A 10,007-nucleotide genomic window follows, 5' to 3' on the forward strand; every position below is an offset into this window, starting at 1 on the left:
GTTTCAACATCAGAATATAATAAAGGGAAGCATTCACTGAGTGTCAGTGAGGTAACCAGCACTGGGAATGGCTGGAGGTGTAGGTACAACTAAGGGTATATCCTCCACAGAGATAGACGAGGTTGTTGTTATTGGAAAGTTGCCTTGGGAAGGCCAATGAATGCGCAAGGGAAATAGGGGTGAACCCTTAGAATGTCCAGCATAGGTACTCGGGGAGTACCAGAAGGGATTGTCGGTTGGTTAAAAGCCGCATTTTCAGGATTGTTGGTAATTAGAGTGTTCTCGGGGCTTTTATCTTCAGGGAGTATTTTGCGGAGGGATCGGATGAAAGGTCAATGGAAGTGATCAGCAGGAGATGTATTCATCGGGCAGGTATGATGAGAGCAGGTTGCAGGGCAGTTCGTCGTAGCGGACTTCGAGGACGAAGTCTAGTTTAAGTGGGGGAGAGTTGTAACACCCCTAATTCAGTGGCACCACGAAAGGAAAGGAAACCCCTAAATCAAGGGGCAACTCGTCGAGTCATAGGGGAGCTCGACGAGTCGGAGCGCGTTCCGTGTAACGATTTAAGTGGCCGACTCGGCGAGTCGGGAGACTGAGTCGGCGAGTCAGGTCTGGGTTGGGAAACCCTAATTTCGGGACTTGGGGCCATATTTAAACGTCATATTCTTCTCTTTAGGGCTTCATTGGTAGCCTCTTCAGTCCAGAGCCGAAACCCTAGCCACTCAACTTCATTCTTGAGCTTGTGTGAAGATTAAGGCCCCTTTTTGAGTGCATCTTGAAGGTTGTGGAAGAAAGGAGAAAGGAAGGGAGTATAGATCCAGAACTTGGGTGACATTTTAGACCATCTCAAGGTATCAAGTTCATATATTGACTGTTAATCATCCAGATCCCCTTTCCTAGTTTGTATTTGTCACTTTTGGGCCATTTCCAAGGCCAATCAGAGTATTGAGCTTTTGAGGACGAAAAGGGCTTCAGATATGAGAATTTCTGAGCTCCAGGAGCTCTGAGAAGTAGCTTTACTCAGCTATGGCTTTATTTCATGATGTAGACATTCCTTTTAGCTTGGTTTGAGTGTTATAGCTGCATAACCCTTTGCATGCACGTAAACTTGGCAACTTTACGTGTAATGTCTGTCTTAAGAGTCCAGATCTATGAGTTGGAAGCATTGGAATGGACTGTAATCGACTAAATGGAGTGTTCACAAGAAGGACTCGGCGAGTCGATTCATGGACTCGGCGAGTCGGGTCGCAAACTCTAACCCTTTCTGGATGCGAGTCGAATCAGTGAGTTGAGCCGGTGACTCAGTGGGTTGGTCAGGACCAGGACTAGGACTCGGAGATTGAAGGACTCGACGAGTCATGGGGTGACTCAGCGAGTCGAGTCATGAGTTGTGGGGGTTTCTGAGTTTAGGAACTCTGCGAGTCATTAGGCTGACTCGGCGAGTAGGGTCAACCTGGAAGGTTGACTTTGACCAAGACTTTGACTTTAAACAGAATTGACTTAGTTTGACTTTGACCAAGACTTTGACTTTAAACAGAATTGACTTAGTTTGACTTCTGGAGGTCAGTGTGGACTAAGTGTTATATTTATATTAGTAGCTCGGGGAGCTAGAGGAGCAGCGGTTCGGGAAGATTGTCACTCAGCAGCCAGAAGCGTAGCAGCAAGAGTTTCAGCAGTGCAAGGTGAGTTTCCTCACTGTGTGAATGGGTCTAAGGCCACAATTCCGGCCCATGTAGTTTATGAGTAGGAAGACCCGGGGGTTAGCCCTAGGCACGGTATGCTAGTATGATATTCCGGACCAAGGTCCGATGCTGGGCGGGAGCCAAAGGAATGTTTGCATGATAGATTATACTTTTTGTCTGTGTGATACTTGTATGTGCCTGGTAGGGAGGTGAGTGTGGACGAGGTCTCGTATCTTACCACTAGCAGAGTGTGGACGAGGTTCCATATCTCATTAGAAGTAGAGTAGGGGCGAGTCATGAGATAGGAGGAAGGTGAGTGTGGGCGGGGGCCCGTACCTCACTAACAGCAAGAGCTTGGACGAGATTACATGGCTCACCAGTAGCAGGACAGGGGCGAGGCCTTAGGTCAGGAATACAGTAGGGTATGCTCAGTTTATGTGTTATGTGTTATGGTTATATGTTTATATGTGTTTAGCGGGCGGGGCCCAGAGACAGGCGGGGCCTAAGAGAAACAGATCTGTATACCGAGCGGGGCTTGAAGCCAGGCGGGGCCTGGGGCGGTGGGGCCGATGTAGCGGGCGAGGCCCGAAGTAGCGGGCGTGGCCCAGTGATTGTAGTATGAGATTATGCAGGGTATGTGGTAGGTTGGGGAACTCACTAAGCTTCGTGCTTACAGTTTTCAGTTTTGGTTTCAGGTACTTCCGGTAGCGGAGGGAAGAGCTCGGGGTGATCACATGGCACACACCAATGGTTATTCAGCTTGGGATGTTTTACTCTGATAATAATGTTTTAGAACAATGAGATTTATGTTTTGATGAAATGATTTGATGATTTGTGGTTTTATTACTAAATTAAAACGAGATTTTTAGTCTGTATTTTGGGGATGTGACAATACCTTTCCGGCCGAGCAGATTGATGGAACCTTTCCATCAAATCTAAGTGCATTTCATAGGGCCAATAGTCCTCATAGGACTTTTGTAGCTCAGCGGACATGGTTGCTATCATTATACACGACACTTTGGTCGCGTCCCTCTCATGAGTCCGGTACTCCTCAATTTGTTCGGGAGTAGCAGTTTGCTCATCAATTTCCTTCAGCTCCTTTTCAAGGACATATTCTTTTTCCTCATATCGAAGGGTCATTCGAATGTTTCTGATCTAATCATTGAAGTTGGATCCATTGAAGATGGTTCTCCATACCAAGTTCATTAGGGAGAAAGAGCATGAAGCATTGTTTGGGATAGACATCTATAAAGAAAAAGGAACAAAGTTTTACATCAGATGAGATCCTTAATATTACACCAAATATGAAATATTAAGGCTAGGATCCAACACAATATTCTACAATTGCGAAGAGGGATGCCGTAATCCAATTGTAAAATATTTGAAGGTCGGTAAACGACGATTTACCAATTTCCACCACGAAAATCGAAATTACTTATTAGGTTTTAATTGGATTTGAAATTCCTAGATTCTTTTGAGATTCATTGAACTTTCAATGGCATGGTTAAATCTCGATTGTGCCCTCTCAATTTTGTGATTGGGATGCCAAGGATCACAAACAAGGTGTGAATAACCATGCAAATATACTTGATACTCTTATTGTTACAAATCACCTAATCATTGTGCCGGTTAACCACACACGCTCCATTGATCCATGATTAACATTAAGCTACCCTTTTCCACTTTTTATTAGTCCCATATTAGTGTGTCGGTTAACCACACACGTTCCACTAACGACTTAATAAAATGCAAAGTGTAATTTCATGGATTAGCGCCTTTTCACATTTTTCCTAAAGTAACTAAGAATGATAACTTAATAAAATGTTTAGTTACTTTATAATTTCATTATATGTTTAACGAGAATTAATGTCCTATCCTACCCATTCGGCTAACGACCCTCCACAAGTCAAGGAAGCGGTGGGTGAGAATGGACACTCATTAAACTGTCATTTTATAGACAATAACCTTATACCCCCTTGTAGACTGGCTTCGTGAATGAGGCCTACTAACGGTAAGATTGACTTTTCTTATACATATATATAAGTATTAACATTTAATATTATAACAGTATAAGGGTAGAATTTTAATCTTTTAAAACTCTAGGGTTTTGGAATTAATTATCATATTGATGTGACTTTACAAATTCCAAAACTTGAGGGCAAGTTTTGAAACTTTTTAAGACTTTTCATATTCATAACTTATGAACCATTATGAGTTTTAATCTTCATGAATGTGTCTTTTTCATATAACTTGAGGACAAGTTACAATAACACATAATATGAACAATTATATCAAATTTTGGATCAAACACAATTATCATATAACTTTTCTATTGATCCAAACTAACTCATAATAAGAAAATTCATATCAAATACTACATATAATAACTTTATTATCTAAACATTTGACAATTGCCTTTTAAATGGATGAAGGTTATTATTATCAATTTAGAAAATACAATTTTAATGATTACAAAATAGTTTGTGGTAATGATTATATCCATTTCTGGCCAAGAACTCGAGTTTTCTGCACATAGGAGCATCAACTCGTCGAGTACCATGACTAGACTCGTCGAGTTGACTCATTTCTTAGTGGACTCGTCGAGTCTGTTCATGGACTCGGCGAGTTCATCTGTCAGAATGCAGAAAAGTCAATTTCCAGCTTTGAAAAATAAATTTGCATCAAATATAACAGAAAGCAATCCTAGTCTCTGATACCATTGTTGGGTTTTGAGCACTATAACACTTCCTAAGTGCACATGCAACCCTAAATGCTTTGGATCTAAGTTTTCTCTAATTATACATGCATTTCCTTTTCCAAAGCATTCACCCTAGCTAGCATACAGTTGTAGCTATGTATATAATCAAAACTTTGTTAGGATACATACCTTTTGAGTAGGGTAGAGTTCTTGACCTTTGAAAGCTTTTGTACCTCAAGTGCGATGCCTCTAATGGTTCACAAACACCAATATGCAAGAGGTGGTCTTAAGAGAATAAGTTACTTGTTTCTATGAAAGGTGCAACCAATTTTGAGCATGTAGGAGACTTTTTATACTTGTGGCAAGTGTTAGGGTTACATTTGGTAAACCCTAATAACCCATGAATTTCCACATTCCTATGGTCCATGGGTTTAACCTCCATGGACTATCCATGGGTTATATTATTGGTTTAGCCCACTTATATAATCATGGATCAATTAGCCCACACAATAAGGATGATTGATTTGCATAATCAATCCCTCCATATTTAATTAGTTTCTTTTGACCACAAAATTAATTTCAAATTAATTCTTGGACAATACTAATTAAATAATCATATTAATTTATTATACTTATAATATATTAATTAATCGTAAATAACCTTATTCTCATAAAACCATCGTATCAAATTGCACTGGTGAAGGCAACCCAAAAGGACCATGCTACAATCGAGTCAAGTACATACCAGGTATAGTTATGGGCTTAGACATTAAATACAACAAGTATGTATGTCGTATGGTATGTTGTATGATGGGGGAACTCACCAAGCTTTGTGCTTACATTTTTCAGTTTTGGTTTCAGGTACCTCTTCATCTAAAGGGAAGGAGCCGGTAGGGTAGCAGCGCATCGCACACACATGATTCCACAATTGAGAACCCTGGGATTGTACTCTGATTTTATACTTATGAAAATATGGTTTTGATTCATGTAACTATGGTTTTGGTGATTAGTGTGATATCAGTACTGATTTTCCTCAAACGATTTTATAAGCAATATGATTAAAACAGAAAAAAATTTGGTCTCGATTTTTGGGATGTTACATACTATCTTCTCAGTAGTTTCTCGAATGATCTCCGGACCAGTGAGAGTGCTTTCTGGAATTTGACGTCTAGCCAGTTGCGTGTCACCCACTTCAGCCCAAAATAGAGGTGATCTGCACTTGCGACCGTAGAGGGCTTCGAATGGAGCAACCTTGATGCTAGTATGGTAACTATTGTTATACGAGAACTCGACTAGTGGTAAATGTGTATCCCATGCTTTACCAAAATCGATCACACATGCTCTCAGCATGTCTTCTAACGTTTGAATCGTTCTCTCACTCTGTCTGTCAGTTTGTGGATGATAGGCTGTACTCATGTCTAGATTAGTTCCCAGAGATTTCTGAAGTGTCTACCAGAATCGTGAGGTGAATCTACTATCTCGGTCAGAGATAATAGATATTGGTATACCATGCAGTCTAACTATCTCTTTGATGTATATTCTAGTTAGCTTCTCCATCTTGTCTGTTTCCTTTATAGGCAAGAAGTGTGCGGATTTGGTTAATCTATCAAAGATTACCCAAATGGTATCATGTCCACCCGTTGTCTTGGGTAACTTAGTTATGAAATCCATTGTAATCTGTTCCCACTTCCATTCGGGGATTTCTAGTTGTTGTAGTAGACCTGAAGGCTCTTGTACTCTACCTTGACTTTGGCACAAGTGAGACACTTGCCCACAAAGGTAGCAATCTCAGCTTTCATGTTAGGCCACCAATAAAGTTTCTTAAGGTCCAGATATATCTTGTCTGAGCCCAGGTGAACGGAGTATCGTGTCATGAGTGCTTTATTCATGACAGCCTCTCTGTAACCACCGAACTTTGGTGTCCAAATCCGGTTCATGAGATATCGGGCTCCATCACCTTTGATTTCTATGTTTTTTGTCCATTCCTCTTAAAGATTCACCTGCCACATTCTCGGGTTTTAAGGCCTCAAGTTGAGCCTCTTTGATCTGTGTGGACAGGTGTGAATGGATTGTCATGGTCAACAACTTTACTCGACGTCTCAAGTATTCTTTTCTGCTAAGGGCATCAACTACTACATTGGCTTTACCGGGATGATAGCGAATTTCTCATTTGTAATCGTTTAGTAGTTCCACCCAACGTCGTAGTCTCATGTTCAGATCTTTCTGGTTGAAGATATGCTGAAGACTTTTATGGTCCGTGAATATTGTGCATTTCGTGCCATACAAGTAATGTCTCCAAATTTTCAGAGCAAATATCACTGCTCCTACTTCTAGCTCGTGAGTCGTATAGTTGACCTCATGTGTCTTAAGTTGTCTCGAGGCATAGGATATGAACTTTCCTCGCTGCATAAGAATACAGCCTAGCCCTTGGTTAGACGCATCTCAATATACTACGAAGTCTTCTGTCCCTTCTGGAAGAGATAAGATAGGTGCACTGCATAGGGCTCACTTCAGTGTTTGGAATGTTGTTTCGTATTTCTCTCCCCAGCTAAAAGTTACACCATTTTGTGTCAGGGTGGTAAGTGGTTTAGCAACTCTGGAGAAATTTTGAATGAATCTGCGATAGTAGCGAGCAAGGCCTAAGAATTGGCGGATTTATGTAAGCATTTTAGGTGCTGACTAGTTCTCAGTTGCCTTTATTTTGGAAGGGTCCATGTGTATTCCCTCTTCACTAATCACGTGACCTAGGAAACCTACTTTCCTAATCCAAAATTTTCATTTTGATAACTTTTCATATAGTTTCTCTGTTCTCAACGTTTGCAAGATTTGTCGGAGGTGTTGGCGATGTTCTTCCTCACTTCATGAGTAGATAAGGATTTCATCTATGAAGACTATTACGAATTTGTCCAATAATGGACGACACACCCTATTCATGAAATCCATGAACACTGCAAGCGTAGTGGTTAATCCAAAAGGCATCACTACAAACTCATGGTGACCATAACGAATTCGAAAGGCTGTTTTGGGAACATCTTCCTCTAAAACTCATAACTGATGATACCCATATCTTAAATCAATCTTTGAAAAGAAACTTGCACCTTGAAGTTGGTCGAACAAGTCGTCTATCTGTGGTAGAGGGTATCAGTTTTTAATGGTCAGTTTGTTTAGCTCACGATAGTCTATGCACATATGGAAAGATCCATCCTTCTTCTTCACAAATAAGACTAGTGCTCCCCAGGGTGAGAAGCTTGGTCTAATGAAGCCTTTGTTAAGAAGTTCATTTAATTGGCTGGATAGTTCCCACATTTCTGATGGTGCAAGACGATAGGGGGATTTAGCTACGGGAGTAGCTCCAGGGATTAAGTCGATTCTGAATTCGACTTGTCTTTCTGGCGGGACTCCTCGAAGATCATCAGGAAAAATGTCGGGGAAATTGCAGACTTCCGGAATGGCCTTGAAGTCCTTTACTTCTTGTTTCTTGTCTACTACGTGAGCTAGAAAAGCACAGTACTCCTTGTGAAGATACTTTCGCGCCTTGATACAGGAGATGATTTGTAGTTTAGCGCCAGACTTGTCATCGTAAATGATAAGGGTTTCGTTACTTGGCAGGTTAAGACGAATGGCTTTCTCGTAACATAGGATGTCGGCAAGATTAGAATTTAACCAATCCATACCAATAATGACATCGAAACTTTTTATGGATACTGGCATCAGGTTGATTGGGAAAGATAAGTTATTTAAGGTAAGGGTTCATCCTCTATATATATATATATATATATATATATATATATATATATATATATATATATATATATATATATATATATATATATATGTATATATATATATATAGATATATATATATATATATATATATATATATATATATATATATATATATATATATATATATATATCTATATATATATATATATATACATATATATATATATATATATATATATATATATATATTGTTAATGTTCTCGGTTTTCCCGTTACCCATTTCTACAGTGAAGGTATATTTTAGTGGTTGAGAATTTTGTATAAGTAGGTGTTCGAATTTATGGTTCACAAAACTTTTCTCTGCACCACTATCGAATAGAATGCAGGCGTATGAATTGTTGAGAAGAAACGTACCCGTTACCACCATAGGGTGCGCAACAGCTTCCTCGTGACCAATAGCCAGTATTCTTCCCACACCACCGACATTCCTCGCTTTTGGACAATCCCTTTTGAAGTGTCCAGTTTCACCGCATTCATAACATGCTCCGCTTACTCTAATGCCAGGAATCTGAGTGATCGGTCGTGCAGGTAATCTACAGAAACGGACAGTGTGCCCCTTTCTGTTGCAGTTCTTACATTACATCTCGCAGAAATTTCATGTATGATGGAAATTACATTTGTTGCACTTTGGTAAATTTCCAACTTACTATCTATTGTTTCTTGGAAGGCTCTTAGAAAGATTGACCCTACCTTTTGTTCTGGAACTTTTCTTGTTGTTGTTGTTGTTGCTATTGTTGTTGTTGCTATTGTTGTTGTTGTTGTTGTTGTTGTTGTTGTTGTTGTTGTTGTTGTTTGCTTTGAGCTGTTCTGGGACAGCAGTCATGAAGCCTTGTCGGACTCCATGATCTACTAATGACTGTGCCAATTCTTTGGCATTATCGAATGTAACAGGATTGGAAGCTAACACACTTCCTTGAATCTAAGGTGATAGTCCCCAGATATACCTTTCGATTTTCTTGCTCTCCAGAGAAACTATTCCAGGACATAAGATTGCTAGATCGCTGAATCTATTGGTGTAAGTTGCTATGTCTGAACCTAACATGGTAAGGCCCCAAAGCTCTTATTCGAGCTTTTGTACTTCACCCCTTGGGTAGTACTGTTGCATCAGCATCGTTTTCAGATTTTCCCAACTCATTGAGTTAGCCACTATAAGAGTTAGTGACTTTACATGACCGTTCCACCATGTTAGAGCTCGATCAAAAAAGGTACAGACAACAAATTTCACCTTGCTCCCTTCAGGGCACGAGCAAATTTCAAAGACTTCTTCGATTCTCTCTATCCATTGAGTTAGAGCCATGACTCCTCCAGTTCCATTAAAGATCCTAGGTTTACCATTTGTGAAGTCCTTATAAGTACACTCCTGTGTATGTACATGACTTTCACCGTGATTAGGGGGATGATCACCAATCCCAGATCCACCGACACCATTTGTATTAATGTGTGACATAGTAGTTGCTACAACCGCAGTGACCGCTGCCTGAAACATAGCAGCGTCAAATTGTGGTGGTGGTCGCGGAGGTGGTGTCGATGCTGCATTGACATTGATATGCCTTGGGTTCCTTCTTAGAGGCATCTTTCTATAAAAAAAATGAATAGGTGATAAGTTTTTTGATAATGATTGTAAGCCGGGTGTTAATAACTAAAAATTTTAGTTTATTATATGCATTATGACCGACCTAAAATGTGTTTTGTATTCAATTCATAATAGTAGTTTATATACAAAAAGATAAACTTATGAATTTCGAGGGTGATAACTAATGAAGTAAATTACTAGTCAATTACTTTGATATATATTGATATATAATGTTACTAGTCTAAAGTACATCAAAGTTTAAAGAAAA

Source organism: Lactuca virosa, chromosome 2, assembly GCF_052849685.1.
Source record: "Lactuca virosa cultivar CGN04683 chromosome 2, Lactuca_virosa_CGN04683_v6, whole genome shotgun sequence".
Classification (NCBI taxonomy): domain Eukaryota; kingdom Viridiplantae; phylum Streptophyta; class Magnoliopsida; order Asterales; family Asteraceae; genus Lactuca; species Lactuca virosa.